This window comes from Orcinus orca, chromosome 4 (assembly GCF_937001465.1).
Source record: "Orcinus orca chromosome 4, mOrcOrc1.1, whole genome shotgun sequence".
Taxonomy (NCBI): domain Eukaryota; kingdom Metazoa; phylum Chordata; class Mammalia; order Artiodactyla; family Delphinidae; genus Orcinus; species Orcinus orca.
In genome coordinates this window covers 42,305,453-42,331,943 of record NC_064562.1, presented here as the reverse complement: position 1 = coordinate 42,331,943, position 26,491 = coordinate 42,305,453, and the positions used below count along the sequence as shown (strand labels likewise).

Below are 26,491 nucleotides of genomic sequence, written 5' to 3'. Positions count from 1 at the left end.
GTTGAGGAAATTAATTTTTTAATGGCATTCATCTCAGAGAACAGCAGTAGAAATATATTTCTTTCAAAATAAACCAAATATTAAAAATGTTTTGAAGCCATTTGAAACCATATGATTAGCTGAATTAGTTTCTTAAGACTTGAGGTGAGATAGCACTGAATAGATGCAGTATTTCATTCCAGCATTTTCTTTCACTACTAGTGAATTTGACCTGTAGAAATCAGAAAAAGAAAAGGAAAGAAAGACTAAATCGATGAATGAATTAGGACTTATCAATTCCATCTTTACATTATCTTGTTCCAAGTATCAAAACTTTCATTCCACTGCTACCCTACTGCCAAATTGCTGCATATTTAAAATCTATACCAAATAATGGCCCCTGGTTCAGTACAGCCTACTTGGAGGAGTCATAAGCACTACTTAAGATTCAGATGAGTCTTCTAGGTTAGAGCCTCATTATGCTTCCTTGCTTGAAAGTTGCATTTATTTACTCATCCACATTAGTTATTAAGTGCCTACTATGCATCAGGCACCATTGCTAGGTGGTTGGGAAAACCAACAGAATGCTCTGTAGATTGCCAGAGCTAACCCCTCTTATCAAATGGCAATGACTCACCAAACATGCTAAGGTAAGAGACTCCTAAAGGCAGAGACCCCAAAACAATTTTTTTCATTAACTGGATGACTAGACCAGTAAACTGCCACATTCTAAGTAGGGGACTAGGGCTACTTTGGCAAAATTCTGAGCCACATTGGTAACAAAGGGCTTTAAAGAAACATCAATGCTAGGGAAGAGAAACAACAGCCAATTCTCAGGATGTAGGGTACAAGGAGGAAAAAGAATAAGAAAACTCACCATCTTGACTCTGCTTGTAAATGAGTAAAGCACATCAGTCATTGAAGAAAGCAATCAGAAGACAAATACTAGGATACTAAAATGGTACTAGGGGCTTCCCTGGTAGAGCAGTGGTTGAGAATCAGCCTGCCAATTCAGGGGACACGGGTTCGATCCCTGGTCCGGGACGATCCCACATGCTGGGGAGCAACTAAGCCTGTGCACCACAACTACTGAGCCTGTGCTCTAGAGCCCGTGAGCCACAACTACTGAGTCCGCGTGCCGCAACTACTGAAGCCCGCGTGCCGCAACTACTGAAGCCCGCATGCCTAGAGCCTGTGCTCCACAACAAGAGAAGCCACCGCAATGAGAAGCCCGCGCAACGAAGAGTAGCCCCCGCTCGCCACAACTAGAGAAAAGCCCGCGTGCAGCAGTGAAGACCCAACACGGCCAAAAATAAGTAAATAAACAAATTTATAAAAAATAATAATAACAAAATAAAATGGTACTAAAATGCAACATGAAATGAGCTAAGTTGTTCATGAAGAGGACATCATTTGGTGCTGCATGTGGGCAAAATAAGTAAGAGGGAGACAGACTGTGCCAGTGCCAACCAGTCATACTCACGAAGGCACCATCCTGACCAAACACTTTTGAAGACTTTGGGAGATAAGACTTTGTAGACAATAGCTATTTCCAGGTGAAAATAAAACTTTGATAACAAATTCAATGGGATTGGCAGTAAGTGATGGAAAGGCAGGACTGAATAAGCCATTGCTCTCTGGCCTGAGAAAAATAGGAAGAACTGAGAGGATTAAAAATGTGACCAGGGGCTTCCCTGGTGGCGCAGTGGTTGAGGGTCCACCTGCCGATGCAGGGGACAGGGGTTCTTGCCCCGGTCTGGGAGGATCCCACATGCCGTGGAGAGGCTGGGCCTGTGAGCCATGGCCGCTGAGCCTGCGCGTCTGGAGCCTGTGCTTGGCAACGGGAGAGCCACAGCAGTGAGAGGCCCGCATACCGCACAAAAAAAAAAAAAAAAAAAAGGTGGAAAAATGTGACCAGGAGAGCTTAGGAAACTAGGTAAATGAGTAGCTGCCCAACTTTGACCATACTGCCACCAAAAAGTCAGTACTCTTCTTCCTAAATGGGAACTTTGGGCCTTTTGGATAACTGGGTGAACTGTCCACACTTAATTTATAGAGACTGAGATAGCTTTCTACCACTTTGGAGAATGAATTATTATTTCAATATTGTGGAGTTGACAAGAACATATAACTAGATATATTACACAGTCACACTTAGTGTAACATCTCAATGGGTTACTGTTGACAGCAGTGAACCTGTGATCTAGGCTTAGGGAAATGAATGTTCTGTTGTACACGTGTCTCTACTACCTTAAATCATGATGTAGTTAAGATAGTTATGGATGAGATGTGGTATGTTTATTTGGTACATCACACGGCCACTCTACATGTGGCAGACATCCTAACAAATCACAGAATTCTTTCCCATCCAATCGGGGTTAGCCCTCTCTACCCAGGCTCTGGGAAGCTGACTCCCAACTGATTGGTGTAGGCTGGCCATTGAAAGTCATTTACCCCCCATTTGGTAATGGACATCTCATGTATCGGTGAGACAGAGTACAAAAGGAATCAAAGATGTCCTTGAGAATTTGCTTTGATACTCACAAATCAAAGAATTCCCACCAACTTACCTTGCATCTTTTACAAAGCATTCATTGCTCTTCTTTTTTCAATATCTCGCTTGAGTTGACAAAGGGTGCAAAAAGGGAAACATGCCAGACATAGGAAATCATTACAAATAGACCCCTGTTAAAAAACAAACGGATCAACATGTAGCCTATAAATACAGTCATACAATTCCTTGCATTTGTTTAACTTTTCATACCTCTTTAAAACATACATTTTATGTCACTTGTTTATCATGAGAATTCTGTGACGTTATCCCTACTTTTCTGATGACCAAGTGAAGTTAACTGACTTGCTAAGATCACAGAAATTAGTGGCAGTGATTGGTCTTTCTCTTCTCGAGCCAGTGCCCTTTTCATAATAACATACCATTTCAAATGATCTGCAGGTTACAATTATAGCCCCAGTTGTCTATCATCTGTTGTCTCTTTTTTTTCTTTTTAAGAAAACTTTTGGTTCATGTATTATTATTATTATTATTTTTATTATTTTTTTATTATTTTATTATTTTTATTAATAGTTCCCTTTAAAGCCAGTTGTGTAATGCACCAATTTTTCCAATTGGTTATGAGTATAGTGCCAGACGAAGCTTTACCTTGTATCCCTCTAGCCATTTCTATTGACATCCCTCATGCTATTCTGCAAGGGAGGAAGTCCATAGGGAGGGAGGGATATATAAAGTACGGGAAAAAGAAGAAAGAAGAGAATGAATAGTGTCTGGAAAAGCCACTATTCATTCGTAGAATGGGCTGCTTTGCAAAGTTTTTTTTTTTTATAAATTTATTTATTTATTATATTTATTTCTGGCTGCATTGGGTCTTCATTGCTGTGCACAGGCTTTCTCTAGTTGCAATGAGCAGGGGCTACTCTTCATTGTGGTGTGTGGGCTTCTCATTGCGGTGGCTTCTCTCGTTACAGAGCATGGGCTCTAGGTGCACAGACTCAGTAGTTGTGGCTCATGGGCTCTAGAGAGCAGGCTCAGTAGTTGTGGCGCACGGGCTTAGTTGGTCTGCGGCATGTGGGATCTTCCCGTACCAGGGCTCAAACCCGTATCCCCTGCATTGGCAGGCGGATTCTTAACCACTGCGCCACCAGGGAAGCCTTTTGCAAAGTTTTGAGGGCCCTCTCCATGGTAGGTCTAGTTGGGTCTTAATGCCCTTGGGTAGAGATGCTCTTGAAGGGACTCCTGCCCTGTGTAGTCGGCACCGAGTGATCTGAGGGTTCTAGTCTGACAACCAGATTCTATGACTGTGTGTCTTGACTGATTGAAATAATTTTGAACTCCATTTTTGGATAGCACTTATTCTTTAAAATGTTGAATTTAATACAACTCCCAATTTACAGTGTGAGCAGGGACAGAGAGAAAGAGAGAGAGAGAGAGATCTATAGTAGATTTAGTTTATAAGGATTGGGAGCTCCTAAATGGTGAGATTATAAGTGATTTATTTTTCATAAAATTTTTTTTCTTTGCTACAGTGATTTTGATGTTCATCTAACAGAGAAAGCATGTGGGACAAAGAGTGGACAACTAGATAACAATGCTAGAAATCTTCTAATGATGTGACCTTCATCAGATGGAGGAATGGATATTCAGCTTGAAGAAAATTCAGTCTCTTGGCCTTCTCTTTTTCCCTGATAAAGCATCCTCTAACCCTTCCTCAAAGTACTTGTTTTTTTCATTCTTTAGTTCATTGTTTATTTTTATTCTTTTTATCTTTTAAACCTTCATTAAACCAACACTTACTGAATACATATTATATGCTACAAGGAAGAAAATATTCAACAAGGATGTAACCACTTTTCTGTTCCAGCATGTCTGTGTCTGTCTTTTACCACAGGAAGTTTTTAGGGGGAAAAAGTCCCACTATTATTTGCTGAGAGACCTAGGGAAACCTTTAGAAAACACACCCTATTTCTAAGTCTGTTTCATAATACAAATATAGAGAATATAGAAAAGAAAAAAACATTCCTTTTTCAAATGAGAGGAAATGAACTACAGGTTTATACCATGCTGAAGTTAATAAGGGACATAAACGCCTTGACCAGAGCAGCTTCTTGGGAAGTGGGTGCCTGAAGCAAAGATTTTGCATTCATCACTCTGTTTGGGAAAGGGGACTGGTGCTTCACTTTTTTTGGAAGCTGTTAAAAAAAGAAGTCTTGTTTACAGAATCGTTGAGGAAATAAACAAATGAATTGTGGTACATGGCTGAATACACTTCAATTTGGGAAGACAAGATGGCCAAGTGGGAAAGACCAGACCTGACTCCAAGTCAGAATAAACTTGAGCCTGAATTTCAGCATTTACATGTTCTGTGACCTTAAGCCTTTCTCATTCTTGGTTTTCATATCTATAAAGTGGAGATAACAATCCCTGCACCATAAAGAGTTTGTAAGCAGTAAATGAGCACATATATGTTAAGGTAGTGTCCCAGCACCTAGGCATTCAATCAGTGGTTGTTTTTTTCTTTCTCCTCTGCTACAGAGGTTGTGGCCCTAGCCAAAGGGATGCTGTCTTGACTGTGTCCATGAAGGGAGGGGCAGTTCAGAGAGGCTATACTGGAGCAGCCCTATAAAAGTTTGCATAGATGCAAAGGGGAAACAAAGCAAAGAACCTGAATTATATAAATCAGTCCTAGGATTTACTAGCCATTTTTGAAGTCTGTTCTAAGGAAGAAGAAGAGAGATACGTTGTCTATAAATACACTTATTTAATGTATACCAAGGAAATTTATTATAGCATAGAATCCCAGACCCTAGAAGTGACCTTAGAAATCATCTTGCACAACTTTCTCATGACAGATGAGAAAACTGATGCTGACAAATGACTTCTCAGAGAGTCCAAAAGTTAGCTACTTGCTGAGCTGTTCCCAGAACCTTTATCTCCAGAATCCAGCTAAGCACCCCTTCCTCTACGCCATTATGGTCGGGCCACTTTGAGAATCTCACCCTCACACCCATGTACACAGCTACATACACCCAACACTTAGTGTACAGTTTTGGGAACTTTATGGGACAGCCACAAAGTTAAGAACCCCTGTGTTAAGTTATGCTGGCATAAATGAGAGTGGCATAAATGAGTGGCGTAAATGAGAGCTGCAGGGAGTGCTGAGAGACAGGCAGCTGGGCAAGCCCACAGGAGGAATGTAGCCTGCGCGGAGAAGACAGCTGAGCTAAGAACAAAGATAACAACAGTTACCTGCCAGGCCCTGTGCTAAGTCCTTTCCATGCATGATCTTATGTGACTCTTACTATGCCACCTTGGGGGAGGTATTATTCTTACCATTTTATCAGTGAGGGAGCCAAAGCTTAGTAAGACGAATAACTTGTTCTCGGTCACAATGAGCGGGGCAGAGGCTAAGTTTTCAGGAACACAAATCCGTCCTGTCACTTCTTTGTTTAAAAGCATTTTAATGGCTTTCCGGCTCACTTAGAATAAAAGCTAAAGTTCTTATAATGGTCTCCAAGGCCCTAGAAGGTCTAACTCTTGCTAATGCTCTGATGTCATCTTGTATTATCTCTCCACGCTCCCGCCTCCCTCCCCCCACCCCCCAAACTATTTCTGCCTCTCTGGCTGCTTGCTGTGTCTGGAACATTCCAGGTAAGCTCTACTTCAGGACCTTGGCTCTAGCTATTTCCTCTGCCTGTACTTTCCCCAGATGAGTCATCCTCTCATCCTTTTAGGTGTTTACTTTCTTACTGAGGTCTTTCCTGATAACTCTATTCAAAATTAGAACCTTTCAACACTCTATTCCTCTCCCTTGCTTTTTTTTTTTTTTTTTTTTTGTGCGCTACACGGGCCTCTCACTGTTGTGGCCTCTCCCGTTGCGGAGCACAGGCTCTGGACGCGCACGCTCAGCAGCCATGGCTCACGGGCCCAGCCGCTCCGCGGCATGTGGGATCTTCCCGGACCGGGGCACAAACCTGTGTCCCCTGTATCGGCAGGCGGGCTCTCAACCACTGCACCACCAGGGAAGCCCTCTCTTCCTTGCTTTATTTTTCTCTGTTGCACTTATCGCCATCCTATAGATTATACTCTTACTTAGTTATATTGCAGCTATCTTGTTCCATTAGTGTCTGAGCTCTACCATTGATAACCATCATATTGATGCGGCAAGAATCTTTGATGGGTGAAGGTTTGATGAGGAACAGGATATTTACATCTCTCTACAAAGTCCTTATCCATTATAAAGGGGAAAATAGCAACGTTGTGATGGAGAATCTTGACAGATGCTATCTTAACCAAGGAATCAAAGTTAACATCACGCCTAATGCGATAAATTGACGTCACGTGCTTCCTGATGTGATGCAAAGCAAACATAGCATCGTTTCTGTGGCGTTTCTGCCAAAAGTGTGTAACCTAAGTCTAATCATAAGGAAACATTTGACAAGCCAAACGGAGGGATAGTCTACAAAATAACTGATCTGTATTCATTAAAAAAAAAAAGACAAAGACTGAGAAACTCTTCCATATTGTAGAAGACTAAAGAGGCATGACAACTGAATACAATGTTTGCTTCCAGATTGACTTTCTTTTCATCTTAAGAAAATTATTGGGATAATTGGTAAAGCTTAAATAATATCCATAGATTACCTAATAGTACTGTATCAATGTTAAATTCCTGGTTTTGATAATTGCACTGTGGTAATGTAAGAGGATGTCCTTGTTTTTCAGAAATACACACTGAAATAGAGATAACAGGGTATCACGTTTATAACTTGCTCTCAAATGATTCAGAAAAAAATAGAATAGATACATAGATAGATGGAGGAAAGAGAAAAAAATAAAGAAAATGTGGCAAATTTTTAATATTTGGGGAATCTGGGTGAAGCATATTCAGGAAGTCTTTGTACCATCTTTGCAACTTTAAGTCTGAAATTATGTTAAATAAAAATCTCAAAAAAAAAAAAAGAATGTAAGCTCCATGAAGACAGCGATTTTGATTTCCTTTATTCACTGATGTGTCTTTAATACCTGTAATAGTACTTTGCGTGTTCTATGTACTCAATAAATCCCTGTTGAATGAGTGAACTTCAGCTTATGACCTAACAACGTTCTAGATGCTCAATAATCCCTTTTGAATGAATGAACACTGGCATATGAGTTACCAGTGACGTAACTGTCTCACCAATGTGCCAGCTCTGAGGGGAGCTATCATACACCCTTTTTTTACCCAATGTTTTCTAAGCAACTGTCACCCACCCTGCAGGGTCCTCTGTCTGACTCTGAGTAAAGCCAGGAGAGATTAAGGACTCTGTGCTGACCTCCATCCCTCACCTGCTCACCGCCAGCAACTTTTTCAGAGACATATCTATTGGATCAATAAAAGATTTTATTATGAATATATTCCAAAGGATAGATAGCCAAATGGTCTTTGTAAATCACTTAAAAAATTTAGGATGGTAGTGGAGAAAAGACTAGGGTCAAATCATGATGGTGAGGGGGGCAATCATGGACTGAAGGAAGGCCCTTGGCCTGTCCTGTCTGGGTAACTATTTCACAGTGGACGTGGGTGACTCACCGGGATGCCGTATTGGGTCCGATACATGGTCCTCATGGCGACACTTGCTCCACACAGGCAGCATTCGTCCATGTCAGAGGCAATCTGACATCAAAGGCACAGGGGCAAGAAAGTCCCACAGAGGCCTGAGGGCAGGGTGAAATCACACAGAAGAATCAGTCAGGGTCATTGTGAGTTTGACTTAATCACACCGCTTTCAAAAAGATGCTCACTCAGGAAATGGCCTTAATGGACATTCAGAGAAAACACTGGGGTCCCCTGGCTCTTTATGTCTTGCTTCTGGACCCTACACTCCTGGAGGTGGGGAAAATTGACTTGTCATATGCCAGGTCAGATTTAATTGCAAAATCTCCTGCCTTGCCGATCTGAGCACGTCCAAATTATTTCTTCCCTACCCTTGTTTACATTTGGATCATCCTTGAATAGGAAGTTTGTGGCGTCGGGGGTCTGAGAAACCCTCTGAAAACTGTGGGAGGGTGTTTAGGGTCAGAAAACATGGAGTGAAGAAATAATTGGAAAAATGAGTAGAGCAGTAGGAAACAGATTCTAGATGGTTGTTCTGGCAAAGAGTAGAGGCCTATTATTGTTATGAGGATTGAAGCAAGTAAAAGTTAAGGGGTATAGGCATCAAAAGCTTAAAAAGCATACTGAAATTTCACTTAAAAGAGTCTGTATAAGACAAAAAAGGGCCTAAGGAAATAGCAACAAACAGGAAACTGTTCGCAAACATGCTGAGTACAAGTCTATTTTGAAAAGTTCTAGAGTAGAGTTTTGATATGACTGTATCCTACATGAGATAAGAAAGCTCTTGTTTTTTGATTGATGGCTTTAAGCAAAAGGCTATCTCCACTGAACTTGGAACTTCCATCACATACAAAGAAAAGAGGCTGTTTTTCAAGACAGTGGAAAGACCAGCCACACAGAGAATGTCTGCAACTCTTTCGGCAATAGACTCTGAAACAAGGAAATTGTCTTACACAAAAGTGTGTTGGGCAGTGTGAAGGAATTAAACTGAAAGCTTCCTGAAATGGAACAGCCACAAGAGTCACATGAATACTGAAAACCAGAAACACAGACTCACCACTGTAGGGAAAGGAAGAGGTAAAGAGAAGACTGGAGAAACACATCAAGAACACAGGGATACTAAAGAGGTGAAAAATATAAAAAGAGGTGATTGATCTGGACAAGAATCACAAACTCAAGGACAGGCAAGTAAAAACGAATGAGTAAAATAGTTGGAAAAACCCCACAAAATAGCCAATAGTGGATGGTGGACATAAATATGGCAAACTGTAGAGTGATGGTCCCTTTGAATGGGTTTAGCTAATACTCAGTAGCAACTGACTTCTGCCAGTTGAGGATGAGGAATCCTCTTTTCAGATTTTCCAAATTTTTAAGAGAAGCTGGAAATCTAGATTGGAAAGTTAGATTTTTATGTGGGCTCTGATTTTTATATGGTTCCTACTATTTTAAAATTAATACAGCAAGAGGGGTCATTATATACAGGACAAACAAAACACATCCTGTGGCAAAATCTGCCCAGTGGTTCCACCTTGTGACCTCTGAGTTCTAGAATAAAACATGGATCCCTTGAGAGGATAAGCAAACAATTTTTGTTATGTCAGCAACTGCACGACTGTAGCCCAGGAGAAAGCAACGACCATGTGCACTTACAAATCCCCACGTCATCACAGCAGTCAAACACGCCGGTTTGCCAGTCACTAACCGTCGCACCTCCTGCGCCATATCTTGGCTGCAAAACAACTGGATTCATTTTTAAGACTAAGTTCAAAAAGGTACTGCCTGTGAAAACAAAACCAAAACAGTATTCAACACCTAACTGTATTGGATATAACGTAGATACCAATTCAGAAGACATTTCATTGCACCCCTCCTGCTTAGGGTTAGTCACATTCAGCTAACTTAGCATAACATTTCCAGACTATTGCCAATATTTGAGAATTAAAAACATAAGGGAAAGAAAAACAACATAAAGGAGAGGGGATGAGGATTCCATTCTCAGGTTGTCTGGTTGTGTGTTTTGTTTTGTTCTTTTCCTTTTTCTCCTTTCACCAATCTCTCTTTTCATCAGCAATTTTCAAGACAACCATCCTGAACAATGTCTATTTTGCATTTGAAGTGTTTCTATTTAATAGTAATTATAATCAATTTTTACAAAGCTATTCCACAGACATTATCTTAGTTGCTCTGTAAGAGAACTCTGTGAGATAAAGTTCTTTACATCTGCATAAAATTATTATTAAAACAGATGCTTCTAGCTAATGTCAGCATTAACTGCTTATTAGTGGTGTCCTGATAGCTAAAGTTTACTTGGAAAAAGATTAATTTCCCTTTGTGAAGGTATCTCTGAAAAAAGAGGCTTCAAGTCCCACAGAAAAACCCAGTGGTTGCAAAACCAGTAGGAAATAAGTGTCCCCCAAACAAAGTGGTGCCTATACTTCTCATATTTCATCCAGCGATCAAGCTCAGTCTTGCGAGCTGCTACCCCGTCAGAACTCTCAAGAGAGAAAATGTCTTCACTAAAATAATTTCACTAGTGACTTCACTAAAATGATTCACTAAAATGATTTCACTACTGACTAATGTTAAAAATTTCTCCTTTCTTATTTCGAATCTAACCATAATGCTGTGCTCTGTAGTCTTGGTCCCTGGTCACTTTCAACACTTCCCTTGACTAGTTACAGGGCATCCCCCCACCCCTATTATCTCTCGGCTTTTGCTCCTTCAATATTCCTCCACTATGTTCTCAGGAAAGGCCCCAGTCAAAGGTTCTACCACAAGGCTTCCCAATCCCTAGTGCTTGGTTAAAAATGCAGATACTTGATTCTGATTCAGCAGCCTGGGGTGGACCCTGGGTGTGTAAAAATTTCAAGAGGTGATTCTGATACAGCCAGTTCTGGAGACCACTGTGTATATGTCATATCACTCTTCCTCAGTCCTTCCTAATCAGTCTTCTAAGCTCTTCACCTTGCTCTGCATTTCTTGCTGACTCATTTGTCTACTCTGAGATCCCTGACTATTATCAGTTGATTCCCACCAACAGCCAACTCCCCACCAAGTCAAAGTTCATGGAATAACAAATACCAAAACACTTTGAACTGCCTTAGAAAGGTGCCTCAAATATTTATTATCAAGAACTCGCTTTATGACACAAAGAGAAAACCACCCAGATTGAGAAGGCTATATAATTATGGTCAAATCACACGAAGAATCATGTTTGAAACTGCAAGGTGTAGATAAATATTTAACTAGAATTAGAAGGTCTTTCTCCTTTCTGACTGACTAGGAGGGCAATGATGGCTTTGCTGATAATGCAGGAAAATATATTGCTATGTGGTGGTGCAGACTATTAACTGACAAGCTAAAGTAATAAAGGACTGACCAGGGAGTCTTACAACAGTGCCTGGCACACAGCAGATATGCAGTAGAACATTGTTGAAAGAATGAATTAGCAGAGAGGTGGTGGTTAACAGTCATCAGAATGGATAGTATTCCCTTGTCTAATAGAGTGAATGTAAATTTGTGCTGGGGTAAGACACAAACTTTTCAGGTTTTGTATAGATGTGTTTTGTATTTCTCATTATAACGGAGTCTTTATGAATTAAACTATTCTACATAGCAGTTAGTGTCCACTGGTTTGTTTATAGATATTCCATCTTAGAAAACCACTGTCATATTGTTAGCTAACATTTGTGATATAACTTATTTAAATACAATAGAAAACTTGCTTATAACTGACAAATTTTCCTTTTATTGTTTTAAACTTTAGTGTAAGAATCACTTGAGGGCGTTTTTAAGAATGATACATCCCTAGAAATTTGGATTTAATCTAATAGGTCTGGAAAGGGATTGAGGAATCTGTATGTTTAATAAGTGCCCAAGTGCTTCTTAAGGGAGAAGAGTTAATAAAAAGTAAGAGTGGTGAAGGGGACCAGCTGTATTATTGCCTAATCTGACTGCTTTAACTCTAAATCATATTTGTTTGACTCCTTTCCCAGACAATTATTCCTCTGAGAACCAAATCAAAAGGAGACAAGAAGAGAAAAGGATGATTCATTCAAAGTCTTTTTATCCAGCAAGCCTGGCTTCATTTTGGTATTGGGTATAGTTACAAAACCAGAGGGGGGTATCAGAACTTTGAATAAGGAGGAGAAACTAAGAAGAGAACTCATGAGGTGGGAATCTCTAGTATTGAAATTAAAGACCTAAAACTGCAGAGACACTTACATAGCACCGGATGGACAAGTACAATTCAAAGAGGAAGTGGTGGTATTTAATTTCACAAAACAAGTCTGTTCTGTGAATCTCTTTGACCCTGTGGGAGGTGTAAAATAAGCATCTGACTCAGGGCCCTGAGCTGGAGAAGTCCAAACATGTGATCTGGGAACACGTTTTGTGTTTTTTGTTTTTTTCCAAAGTAACAGAAGTAGAATTATCATTCGTTCTGGTGAAGTTGGAGAAGGCTGATTGGAGGGCATGGGATTCTTGTCTAGGCATAGATAGTAGACATTCGAGGCAGGGGAAATAATGTGAGGAAATGCACAGGGGAAAGAAAGAGGATGGAACGCATGAAGAACAGCAAGAACATTCTTGCTCCCAAAAGCAGGGTCGGAGTGTAGGGATAGAAATGCACGGCTGTACCTCAAGGTCTCCTTCCCACACCTGCAGCAGACATTTTCCACCCTCTGTGTGTCCTTGGACAAATTAACTTCTCTGAGCCTCAGTTTTAACATCTTTAAAATGAGTATAATGTGACTTTCTTCTTTGAGTGGTCGTATTAATGTGATCAAATTATGTCTATTAAACACCGTGTTTCCTGTGTGTCAATGACCTGACATATGCACCACTGTGTCTGTTTTAAACTAAATGTTGCCAAGTAGCAGGGTCTATGCCTGATTTAATGGTACGGAAAAGCGCCTGAGAGCCCAGCACCCCAAGGCTAACGACAATGCGTTAGGAATCAGAAGGCTTGAATTGTAGTCACTGCTAGCATTGGGGAGGCTCAAATAAGATCACGTATGTGAAGACATTTTGAAATCTGCAAATCACCGTATACATGGGAGACAGGTGCCAGTGAAAGCTGATGGAAAAAATCTGCACGTGATGTGTTGCCAGTATCACAATGGCTTACACTCGTATAGAGTGCTATGCTTTTCATGTTTGATCTCTACTTAACCTTGGTCTCTATTTAATATTCACAGCAGGCCAGCGCACTCAGGGAATTAAGGGTGATAAGAAGACCCTTTTTAATGCAGACAAGAAAACTGAGGCAAAGTGGTCAAGTGCCAAGGCCAAGGAAAGATCATGATCGCCAGGCCAACCTCTTTGTAGATGAGAAAATGAGGCTTGTCTCAAAGACTTAGTGTTCGTCCCACATCCTCTTCTTAGTCTCTCCAGGGAAAAGATATGGCAAGCACCTCACAGGAGATGTTGTAGGAACCAGAAGATGAGAAAGTGGACCGAGCAGCACGATCGAGTGGTTAGGTCATGGACTCTGGCCTTAGGCTCCAGCTCTCCCAGTGACTAGTTACATGGCCTTGGGCGAGTTACTTCACCTCTCGGTGCCTCAGTTTCCTCATCTGTGAAATGGGATGTTAACAGTATCCAACTTACAAAGTTGTCATGAGGATTAAATGAGTTAATATTTGAAAAGTCCTTCGAGTGATTCTTGGCAGAGGGTAAGTACTTCATGAATGTTAGTTAAATAAGAGAGTAGTACTTGGCTCTGGAGGGAAACACAATACTCCTCCCACCCCATATCTCCTTTACACCCATAGGAATTGTAAGATGTGGGTAGTTCTCCCACAAGGCTACAGAAGAAAGGGAAAGAAACAGAAAATAGCCACATGTTCAGAGTGACAAAGTGGCAGGGCTGGGATTTGAATTCAGTTCTGAGCTCCAAAGCCTTTATTCTTCTTTCCATTGAACTCTACCAATCAGGGACTATAAATCTTGGCCAGCAGAAATGAGCAAGCCTTGTTCAGGAATAAAAGGTAAGCATTCTCCCAGAACGTCCCTCCTCATACAAATTTTTGGGACTACCGGAAGCTAGACAGTTTGTGACTAACCTCTTTCTTTTTATGTCCGTACGTATGTCTGTATGTGTGTTATGTATTTTTAATATCTTGAAACCAGTCAATAAAAGCTTGTCCAAGGGTTCACAATACATGTGTAGAGAACTGGTTCTCAACCAGAGATTACTGCAACTCCCAGGGCACATTTGGCAATGTCTGGAGACATTTTGGGTTGTTACAACTATAGGTGAGGACTACCTAGTGGGTAGAGGCCAAGGATATTTCTAAACATCCTGAAAAGCACAGGGGTTTTTTTTTTAGGGAAGAATTTTCCATCACCAAATGTGAACTGGGCTGAGGTGAGAAACTGTGGTTTAGAGAACATTAACGACATCATGAAACAAGAGCATCGGGAGGGATTCTGAAGGCTGTCTAGTGTAGTTTCCTAGCAGATACAGATGTCGTGTCTGCAGCAGGCCCGACGAGCTGTCCTGGTGACGAATGAAACCTTACACATCGCTTTTGAGTTAAAAAAAATGTTCAAAGTGCAAGTGTTGGAACTCAGAGATCAGAACAGGAATCCTGTGCCCCCATAGATTTGTTCACTTCCTGTCTGAAATGCCTCTTCTTTTTTTTTTTTTATCAATTAATTAATTAATTTTTGCTGTGTCGGGTCTTCGTTTCTGTGCGAGGGCTTTCTCTAGTTGTGGCGAGCAGGGGCCACTCTTCATCGCGGTGCGCGGGCCTCTCCTCTTGCGGAGCGCAGGCTCCAGAGGTGCAGGCTCAGTAGTTGTGGCTCACGGGCCTAGTTGCTCCGCGGCATGTGGGATCCTCCCAGACCAGGGCTCGAACCCGTGTCCCCTGCATTAGCACGCAGGTTCTCAACTACTGCGCCACCAGGGAAGCCCCTGAAATGCCTCTTCTGTGTGGCAAGTCCTGCCGGGTACCCCACTGCCCCCAAACTTGCCTCTTCTCTCTTCCTCTACTTATTGTTCCTATGTTGACAGTTTAATCTCCCCAGTTCTATTCTTCTTTTCTTCTTTAAATAAACTTTTAATTGAAATGCACTATATATACAGTATAGAAATTGTAAACATGATTGATGAATTTTCACCAAGTAAACAATTCTGGTAACCACAACCTGATTCAAGAACTAGAAACTTACAGAACCCCAGAAGCCCTCCTTACTCTCAAAGGCAGTCTAACCCTCCACCCAGAGGCAACCTCTACCCTTTCTTCTAACACCAGAGGATCATTTTGCCTGTGTTTGAGACATATTTATTGAATTATATACATTATTTATTCTTCTATTCCTGGCGTCTTTTGCTCAAAATTATGATTGTGAGATTCAACCGTGTTGTGTGCTGCAAGAATTCATTCATTCTCATTGCTGTATAATATTCCATTGTATAGATATACCACAATTTATTTATCTGTGCTACCATTGTATTATTTCCAGTCTGGACTATTATCAATAGTACGGTGCTGCTATAACATTCTTGTACATAACTTTAGGTGAACTATGTATGTATCTCTGTTGTGTCGATATCTAGGAGTGGAATTGCTGGGTCCTAGGGTTCATAGATAGTGCCAAACAGTATTCCAAAGTGGTGGTACCAATTTACACTCCCATCAGTAATGTATGAGAGTTCCAGTTGCTCCACATCCTAGCCAATACCTGCTAATGCCACTATTTTTTACTTAAAGATTGCTAAAGAATCTGGGAAGCAGGCACCTAGGTTTAAAATTGAGAAAAACAGAAATTATGGTTAAATGATTAAATAGAGTTGCTGCATTTAGGGAAAAAATACAGGATATTCAGTTAAATTTGAATAATTATGTCCCAAGCATTATTTGAGATATACTAAAAAATTATTCGTTCTTTATTTGAAATTCAAATTTAACTGGGCATCCTGTATTTTATCTGGAACATTGGGGGAATGATTTTGGTATGAGGTAATACCAATGTGGGGCAGTTACTGCTCCCTGCATTTCCAGGAATGGGAAGAGGGGGAGGAGGCGAAAACAGCAGGCTTTCCAAGGTTGCTCTTCTCTCCACCCCCTCCCCCATAGGGTCCCAAAGCATACTAATGGCGGCAGTGATTTATTTGATTTCTATCTAAATTCTTTTAGGAGCATTTCCTTTGGGAAAACACAATTGTTTATTCATGAATAGAGGAAGGAAAACTGAAATTTCTTGAGCAGTTGCTATTGCCAGTTTCCATGTTTGGCAATCTTAAAGCTGTTGGATTCTAGCCTTATAACCATCTCGCCTTCTATTTTGAAATCTGATACCAGGAAAACTTAAGCAACTCAGGCTGGTTCAAAGCCAGACGAGCTAAAGCCAAAGTCAGAGCTCTTCCATTCTACCAAGGCTTCTGTCTTGTGGAAGGAGTTTCATTGACTAGCCCGGGTCCTGCGTGGGCTCTATTTCTCTCAGCCAGTCTGAGCTATCCTGATGGCATCGGGCGAGACCACTGCCTATCACTCACTTGGGCTTCCCAGGGCTCTTCATTCCCTCGATTACCATCCCCTCCTTTCTCTGTCCACCTCCTTCTGGCTTTCAGCTTCCTACCAGATAATTCCATGGGTTATATGCAACCCACTTCTGGAACAAGAAAGTAAAATAAAGTCAACTGAGAAAGGTGTGCTTTTGATCATTTTGAGCTTCTGCAGCATCTACATGCCACAGCAGGCCTGTCTTCTAGTCCCAGGTCTGAGTCTGCATCCGGAGCAGGGAATGACCCACTCCTTTCCTCCAGCTCCTGTGTGTCTCAAGCAGAATTCTGCAGCCTCTGTGTCACACTAGACCAGTTATGTTGTAAACCAGAAAATGCCATCCACAAATATGCCTCGTTAGGATAACAGTTATTTTGAGCTGATTATTTTGAGAAACAGCAGACACAGGAGAAGACTGGAAAACAGAGTAGAAGTCACCCTTTAAGGGAAATTTATACTTATAAAGGAAATGTCCATTTGTAAGGGTGTCTCCCTCTCCTACCAAGAAAAGAAGGATGACTCTAAATCACAAGGAACTCTTCAGTGGAGTTACTGTCTGCATAACAAACCTTACCCTTGTTTACCCAGCCACCTCCCCATAAATGGCTTATCCCCACCGTCTCTCTTTTGCCTTTATCTGAAGATGGTATTTAAGCCTGAATTCTTATTTATTTATTTATTTATTTATTTTGGCTGCACCTGGTCTTAGTTGTGGCATATGGGATCTAGTTCCCCAACCAGGGCTCTAACCTGGGCCCCCTGCATTGGGAGCTTGGAGTCCTACGCACTGGACCACCAGGGAAGTCCCTAAGCCTGAATTCTAAGACACCTGTGAGAGTTACATTTTTCCCTGGGTACCTCCCATGTATATGAGATATACGTGTTAATAAACTTCTGATTTTTAATCTTGAATCTTCTCTTCTTTATCTTTTGTTACAGGGGCCGAGGACATAGAAGGGTAAAGGGAAAATTATTTTTCTTCCCCTACAATGTCATTTCTGAAATTTTAGCCAAAACAATACAAACTTTCAGTAATCAGGAAATTAAAAGATGATTTCGTAGAGTTGAAGGTATGGCATTTCCTAATTTAAACTAAATCATTTCTATAAACAAAAAGCCTCTGGTCACTAACTGGGGGGTGGGAGGAGGGCTTCCTGCCCCACCTAGGAAAGCCCCCATGTAGGCCACAGCTGAGGAAATGGTCCCTTCTTTTCTATAGACTGGGAGTAAAGAAAGAAGATTAGTCACTCATCTGTATCTGGCTTCCATCCCCCTGCAGCCTTGTCCCCCAGAAACATTCAGATCCTGCACCTATCAAGGAATCTCCTTTCTTGATCTTCTCCAGCACCCAGACACTCTACAGCAGGCCTGCCTTTTAGTCCCTGGGTCTGAGTCTGCACCTGCAGCCAATTATCTGGATCTCATACAGAATTCGGTATTGTCTGCATGCCAATAGCATTCTGCCTAATACCATCGATTATATCATTTCTGAAATTTTCATCAAAACAATGAAAACTCTCAGTTATAAGGAAATTTTAAAAGATTATGCATAATTGAAGGTAGGGCATCTTCTAATGGAAACTAAATTACTTTTATTTAAAAGATGCCACTCAAAACCATTTTCCCTAATGGTTAAAATGGTGCTCATGCCTGATAATGCTTAAATTAGGAGCTCTCTTGTATTTTTTTTTTTTTTTTTTTTTTTTTTTTTTGCGGTACGTGGGCCTCTCACTGTTGTGGCCTCTCCTGTTGTGGAGCACAGGCTCCGGACGCGCAGGATCAGCGGCCATGGCTCACGGGCCCAGCCGCTCCGCGGCATGTGGGATCTTTCCGGACCGGGGCACAAACCCGCGTCCCCTGCATCGGCAGGCGGATTCCCAACCACTGCGCCACCAGGGAAGCCCCCTCTTGTATTTTTGATAGTGCAAGACTGGGAACTTTTCGGACACCAGGAGAGTCCAGTCACCCTCCTTTCATCAAGAAAGTGAAGGGGACTTGGCTCACCAAAGTGTGTAATTTGGGGAGAGGGTAGGGGATAAGAAGAACATGATACATGTGCTCCCATTGTCATTCTACCATCACTAATCTCTCTGGGGACCTAATTCATTAAGCTTCTTCTCTACTTTGATCTTATAATTTGTTAAGGGGTGTCGGGCACACACGGTTCTAGGGAAAGACTGCCTTGCACACCCGAACCCTGTAAGCCTGCCCTCAGAAGCTCTTCACAACTTGACCGACCCTGTTTTCCCAGTCCTTCCCTGACCATGTCCTTCCCATATCCAGTCACTGCTCTGCAAACTTTCCATCTATACTGTTCCTGCTGTGAATTCTTGCCTCCACTTTCCCCATTGACCTGTCAACATCTCATTTCAAATGCCACCTCTTCCATGAAGCCATTCCAAATCCTCCAAGTTGGCTTTGCCTCTCTCCCTCCTTTGAACTTGCTTAACACTTTGGTGGTGTGGTGAAGAGCCCACTGGACTTGGGTCAGGATACTGGGCTCTAACCATAGCACCAATACTTGGCTGTCTCCGTGCCTTTTCTGTAAATGACAATGATAGTATCTTCACTTCCTCCTTCCCACAGTTATTAAGAAAGCTACAGAAAGTTATAGTAACTTCGGATATGAGATATCTGTAATTATGTGCATTCTGAGAACTTAAGTTTTCTTTCCCTTTTTTTTTTTTTTTCGTTTTTCTGAGGGTGGTCACTGGGCTTCAATGATCGTTTTTCCCAAAGACAGTGGCCTCCACAAAGCCTAGAAACTACTAAGTGCTTGATGGGGTTCAGGACCAGCTACCCTAAAATGTGGCATCTTGGCATATTGAATATCTTAAGCTGAAGGAATTTGAGAAAATGGCAAAAGCAGAAAGGTCTCTCCCTTCACCTGTCTTCCCTGAAAGCAGGAGATAAGTCTCTCATGTGAAAGGTACCCTCCCTGTACCAGAAGGAAGGCAGACACCCTTAACACCAGAGATGGAATTTAGGGCCAAGAATAAACAAACCTTGGGACTTTCCTGGTGGTCCAGTGGTAAAGAATCTGCCTTACAATGCAGGGGACGCAGGTTCCATCCCTGGTCAGGGAACTAGGATCCCACATGCCATGGGGCAACTAAGCCTGCATGCCACAACTACTGAGCCCACACACCTTGGAACCTGCATGCCACAACTAGAGAGAAGCCCACATACCACAACAAAAGATCCCGTGTGCCTCAATGAAGTTCCCGCTTGCTGAAACTAAGACCCAACGCAGCCAAAAATAAATAAATAAAGAATGAATTAAAAAGAAAAAAGAGTAAACAAACCTTGTTACTTTTTCACCATTTAGTACCCTTAGAGCAAACCCCTTTGTCTTGTCAATTCTTCACAAGTTTACTGTTTTCTTTGTCTAAAAGTATGAAAGTTTCCCCTTCAGTCACTTCTTTGGGTCTTTAATTCTCTTACGAAAGTCCCCATGTATATATGTAAAAATTTAATAAAATTTGTAGGCATTTCTCCTGTCAAACTGTCTTAGTTTAATTTTCAGACCCAGCCAGGGATCCTAAGAGGGTCGAGGAAAACTTTTCCTCCCCTACATGTTCAATATCAGATTATTTATTCATTTAAACCAGTGGGTTTCAATTGGGGGTGATTTTGCCCACAGGGGACATTTGGTAATGTCTGGTGACATTTTGGTTGTCACAGCTTGAGGTGGGGGGACAACTGCTATTGGCATCTAGTAGGTAGAGGCCAAGGATGCCTCCCCTCCCTCCTCCTCCCCCATGCCCCCCATTCCCACCAACAAGGAACTATTTGGCCCCATCGTATCAAGGCTGAGAAATTCTGATTCATACTCTTGTCTTGTTTTTTTAAAAGATTTGAGCAGTTTACAAGCTTACATACATAACAAGATACAAAAATGAAGAAATCAGGGAAATTAAAACCTGGAGTAAATTTGGTGCTTGCTCTAAGTTTCCTGTACAGTGTTCAACATGGGCTGCAAATTAGACTCTGAGATTCCTACTGAGGTAGGAGACAGATGGGTCCCTGGGCTGGACAGCTGGTGTCTGTCACGCGGAGTGAAATTGAAGCTTTGCTCTCCCCCAGACACTCTAAGGACAAAGCTAGTGGCAGAAGCTGAGCTCTGCTGAGAAGCAAAGAGATAAGATGACCACTCCTGAGGTCAGGAAAACTTCCCTTTCTGCACATGCGCAGGAAGGCTCCTTGGGGGTCAAAAAGGTAGGTGGCACCACCCAATAAAAAGTGTGGACATGCACCCACAGGCCTTTGCAGTGGGATCCATCTTAACAAAAATTTGCACACGCATGTTGGGGAGCATCCTAGGACCAGTCAGGTGTGAAGGAAGAAGCAAGATAATTGGCCAGATGTAAACAAAGACCAGGAAGGACTGTCCTATAGAAGGGATTTAAATCACCTCTTCACTGCTTTTCTCATTCAGGACGCCTGCACTCCTCTCTGGGTGTGTATTTCTGTAGCTTCTGACTTACTGCCTCCTCCTCTTTAGAGAGGATGCCCATACCCTTTCTCTCTGGGTATGTATTTCTGCCTTGCTTCTGACTTAAATAAGTAAACTGTTTCTCTGTGTGCTCTGCCACATGTTATGCTGTGTCTCTAATAATAAACTTTGTACCTGTTTTTTACAGTTTTTGCCTCCTTGAAATATTCTTGCTTTCAAACAGGGGAAAGAGCTTGGACCACCTTGCTTCTAGCCTCTAGCCCCTGGTGGTCTAGCAGTTAGGATTCCTGGTTTCCATCCAGGCTACCCAGGTTCAATTCCTGGGCAGGGAACTAAGATCTCTCTTCAGGAGCGCTGACTGCTGTCCCTCTGAGATCACTACCAGGCAAAGCAAAGAGGGAACATAAACATTTAGGAGATTGATCATGTCCATAAAATGAAAACAGATTGAGACCTAGAGAAATTTCTCATCAAGCTCCTCAAAAAGGAGATTATTTGTGACATGCAGTGGCTAAAGCCTTTATCAGTATCTCTAAAATAAATAGAATGACTTTCCCAAACCTATACCCTAATATAGGGTTACAGCACAATGCTAGGGTAGAATCACTGAAAGCAATCACCGAGAAGCTAAAATGATCCCATCTAAGTATTTACCCCTCTGATAATCTGGGATGATTCAAGATTAAAAAATCAGATTTTTTAGATTGTTCAGTGAAACACATGGATGCATATTCTTTTATAAACTTCCATGAATAGTATTTTCACCAGCTGGGGCTTGATAAGATTTGGGCAGAAGTGAGGCTTAATTAGAAGCCTCTGGCAAGAAACTGAGTTCAGATTCCCAACTAGGGTTGCTTATTATACATAGCAACAGGTACACAGAAGGAAAGGTGTATAAGGCAAATGCACTGTTATAAAAATTAAAAGATGCAACCAGGACATGTACCTGAATAAAAGGCCATCCTAGTGTAGCATGGAGGTGAGCTAACGGCCATCCTAATTCAACACGGAGATAAGCCAAAGGCATGGCTGCAGAAAAGTCTGTGTTTTTCTCAGAAACCCATTCAAAACTGCTTTAGCAAGTGACCAGTGGGGAAGCTTAGAAAGGAGACTTGGCTGACACAGGCTAACCCCGGTATTTAAATATCCATTTAAAACAAGCTGATGGTGTTTTGTTAAGCAGTACATCTTGTGCACACACCAGTGAATCACATCTGACTGTATGACTGATCAAAGTCCCAAGTTCTACGCCCTAGAGCTGGAAAACTTTCATATCAGATGTTACCAAAACCCACCCATTCTGACAATAGAAGAAAGCAGTAAAATGCCCCCGGAGTCTAATTCTAAGTAATGTAACTTCCTGGTCAATGCTGTGAAGACAGAAAAATTATAATATGGAACCTTAGATTATGAGTTGACCTGTTAAAAATACCAACCACTTGGCTGCATTCTGATTCTGGCCCATCAGTCTGGCCTGTGAACTGATATTTTTAATGCTTCCCAGGTGATTCCAAGGTGCAGGGAGGGTTGAGAATTAAATTTTTATAATTATTAAAAGAAGTCTATCCAAAATGATGATTTGAGTATTGAAGTGGTGGAGCTTAAGCCTTTTTTCTTCTTTTTAATAAATTTATTTATTTATTATTTTTGGCTGCATTGGGTCTTTGTTGCTGTGCGTGGACTTTCTCTAGTTGCGGCAAGCAGGGTCTACTCTGTTGTGGTGCGCGGGCTTCTCATGTTGCGGAGCTCGGGCTCTAGGTGCGCAGGCTTCGGGAGATGTGGCGTAGTGGCTCAGTCACACCGCGGCATGTGGGATCTTCCCAGACCAGGGCTCGAACCTGTGTCCCCTATGTTGGCAGGTGGACCTCCTAACCACTGTGCCACCAGGGAAGCCCATGGAGCTTAAGTCTTTTACACAAAAATAAAACACACATTTCCCCTCTAATTTCAAATTTCCCCTCCCACTTAATTTTCACCCCAAATGTGTATAATCTTAAAAACTTAGCTCAACTAATATGATCAATGAAGACATGTCTAAAAATCACAAAAGTGTCAAAAGAAAAAATTTCTATTAAATCCAGCATACAAAGTTAACCACTATTGACATCTGTGATTATATCCTTCCATTTAATCTAACAAAAATTTTTTTGTGTGCAGGAACACCTTTTAATGAACATACTCAAAAGTGGCAATAAAATCATTTATCCTACAGTGAAGAGAAGGCTGCTTCCCTTTCTGTTATAACTGGGGAGCAAGCATTTATCTCTTTTAGAAGTGGGATCCAATCATTGTGCTCTAGCTCAGAATTATTATCTAATTAGTTAACACCTCTACCATGACTCTTGAGTTGGTATAAAGGAGCAGAAAGTCTTTCCAAGAAAGAGTTTAATCTGAGTTCTTCCAGCTCATCCCATAGTTTATTTCTGTTTGCAGAATTAAAGGTTGAAATATTATTGGTTGAGTGAATGAATCTTGGAGTTACCTCTGAAGTCTCAATTCATATGCAGCTATGAAAACTCTCAACTAAAATCATATTCCTCACTTAGGCAATTATTTATCTCCCCAGATTCATATCTTGCCTTTATTCTGTTTCTCTCTTCACATCTTTCTTAGAACACTTTGTCTTCAATAGGAGCTCAGCAGGGGGGAATCCCAAAAAGAGAAGAGGGTATCACCAGCTCCTGGACTTGCAGAGGGCTTGGCTCTACCCATGCCTGGCATATCTAGTATCTGGTCATAGCAGTATAGCAATCCTGCAACTGTCTCAGATTTAATATCTTGGTTAAAAAAACTAGAAGAGGACTTCCCTGGTGGCGCAGTGGTTGAGAGTCCGCTTGCCGATGCAGGGGACACAGGCTCGTGCCCCAGTCTGGGAAGATCCCACATGCCGCAGTGCTGCTGGGCCCATGAGCCATGGCCGCTGAGCCTGCGCGTCCGGAGCCTGTGCTCCGCAACGGGAGAGGCCACAACAGTGAGAGGCCCACATACTGCAAAAAAAAAAAAAACCAAAAACCAAAACCAAAAACAAAACCTAGAAGACCTATGATGTACAGGACTGTATTTTAAATCTTGCTGCAACTCAGTTTTGAATTGGAATCATCTGTCCTTTGAATCATGTGGGTTGAAGATCACTTACCTGGTAAAAGACAGCTAATAGCTGCATCCACTTCAGCACAAACATCTTGAAGGGACTTAGTTGATTTTTTAGAAAACTTTTTTGGTAAGCAGTCAACTTTGTTAAATAATTTTAGATTTTGTACTATTTGCGAGGGATGGGGAGGAAGAGCCCCCCATCCCACCCAATGCCAACAACTTGTACTGGTGATGGAAGTAAAGAGGGTTAAGAGAGTGCTGGCCATTTGCCATAAAATCAAAGGTCAGAAGTTACAGAATGGTGAATTTCGGTGGTGTCTGTAATCCGTAACTTGAGCTAGTCCCATCCAATACTTTCTAAGAAGATAACAAAACCATTTGTGAGTGCTCTAGTCAGTATAAATGGATCTCAAAACTTCAGTAAAAATACAATTACCTGGTGGCCATGAAACGCTTAAATTTAATTCAGGAAAAAAGCAGCAGCCTATACAAACACTTAATTATAAAATATGTTTTTCTCCCAAAAGCCTCCAGATGTATTTTTCCGGAGCATGATCCATGTGCTAACAGGGGCAGCCATTAAAAGCACACACATTTTTCTCCATTTTCATCCCCCCTCCCCCGCCCATCCTCATAAAACCCAAATGAGTTTGAAAGTAGTATTAAGTGCTAATTTCTCAATAAAACTGATGGCTAACCAATGGTGCTTGCTCAGTCCTCCTGGATTCCTCTGCATTTTGCTAATGCATTCAAGTGCATTGGGGTTGTTCTTAGGGGTGATTGCTTTGCAAGAGGTAAACTAAGCACATCCTTAAGGCACCAATAAAGTTGGGGCAATAAAATGAAATAAAATAGTGAAAACTTTGAGGGAAATAATCACAATCACATCAGACTTCTTTACATATGGAGGGGTGTGGATGGGTAGCACACCACACATTTTCAGTGTATTTAAGGCCTCTCAAGATGCCTGTCTGGTCCTGGTTATATTTTAAGGTCAGTTGTTTTCAGGTCCCACACCTCTATTGGAGTCTGAGCACAACGGGTCCTAGCCACTCATCTTTTTATCCTAACACAGTGCCTGGAGCAGAGTAAAGGTTCAATAATGAATGTTTAAAAAAAATAAATGAATGAACAAATGTATGAATACAGAAACTGTTATGTCCCATACACACAATTTCAAAATCTCTAGACTGGGACTTCCCTGGTGGCGCAGTGGTTGAGAGTCCGCCTGCCGATGCAGGGGACACGGGTTCGTGCCCCGGTCCGGGAAGATCCCACATGCCGCTGAGAGGCTGGGCCCGTGAGCCATGGCCGCTGAGCCTGCGCGTCCGGAGCCTGTGCTCCGCAACAGGAGAGGCCACAGCAGTGAGAGGCCCGCGTACCGCAAAAACAATCTCTACACTGTACATCTATCTAGATGTCAGAAATAACACCTCCCAAACTGCACATGCCTTTTATCCACCATCTTTAAGAAATGTGTTTGCCTTAGGGACCTGGAAGTAAGAGGGAGAAAAAAACCTTTTTCTCCTTTCTTTAAATCATACAAGTGAGAAAAGCTAATCATTCCCTCAACAGTGAAAATACTGAGATCTGCCTTGGTAATAGTGCCCATAATAACAACAATACAAATCAGGACAGGCAACAAGTGGCCAGATTGTGATGATCTCAAAAAATTGTTTTTGTTATATAAAAACAGAGCCATTTAGAATTAACTTCGGACAATAAAATAATAATAAACCTCAAAATGACTGAAGCAGACGTCGTGTCCCCCTGCCCCACACTAGCAAAAGTAATTCCAACAGCAAATCTTGAAACCAGCTACAAATGAAACAAGTTTCTAGAAGGAATTTTAGAATATTCTGCTTAAACAGAATATTAAGACACCAGTCTTGATGATAAGATAATTTCTTCTTTCAATGTCTAAGAACATTTTTTTCTCTTAAAAAATGTACCTTCATTTTTAAGAAACTGTCACGATATACACAGGCTCTTATGAATCACCACTGTCAAATTTAATTTAAAAGACAATTACATGTTGCAGACATGGGTTTTAACTAAAATTCAGCAAAACAAATGATTAATACCTATTATTCAATTCTGCCTTGTGTTAGTTACGTGGTAACGTTTTACTGGCTCCGGAATTCGTTACTTTTAGAATAATTTTTTTTTCTTTTGAAAGAGGATGAAAGAGAAAGACAAGAGGTTTGCAGCACTGAAATTATTGCAAAAATACTTACCACATGCAAGGTAACTGCAGAGGACAGCATCTCAGACCAGCCAGGAGAAGCCTCTGGGAACATCGTTTTGTTGCTGCAGCTGGGGCTGTAATCAGCAAGGGCGGGGTT

At 41.5% G+C, this 26,491-nt stretch overlaps 1 long non-coding RNA gene across 1 annotated transcript; it reads right to left on the bottom strand.

The window, feature by feature from the left end:
- Positions 1 to 26,491, bottom strand: LOC101283949 (uncharacterized). The gene is made up of 5 exons (XR_001120140.3): positions 26,384 to 26,491; positions 9,738 to 9,866; positions 8,064 to 8,188; positions 2,550 to 2,664; positions 1 to 211 (listed from the first exon to the last, which is right to left on the bottom strand). It is a non-coding gene; the product is annotated as an uncharacterized LOC101283949 (long non-coding RNA).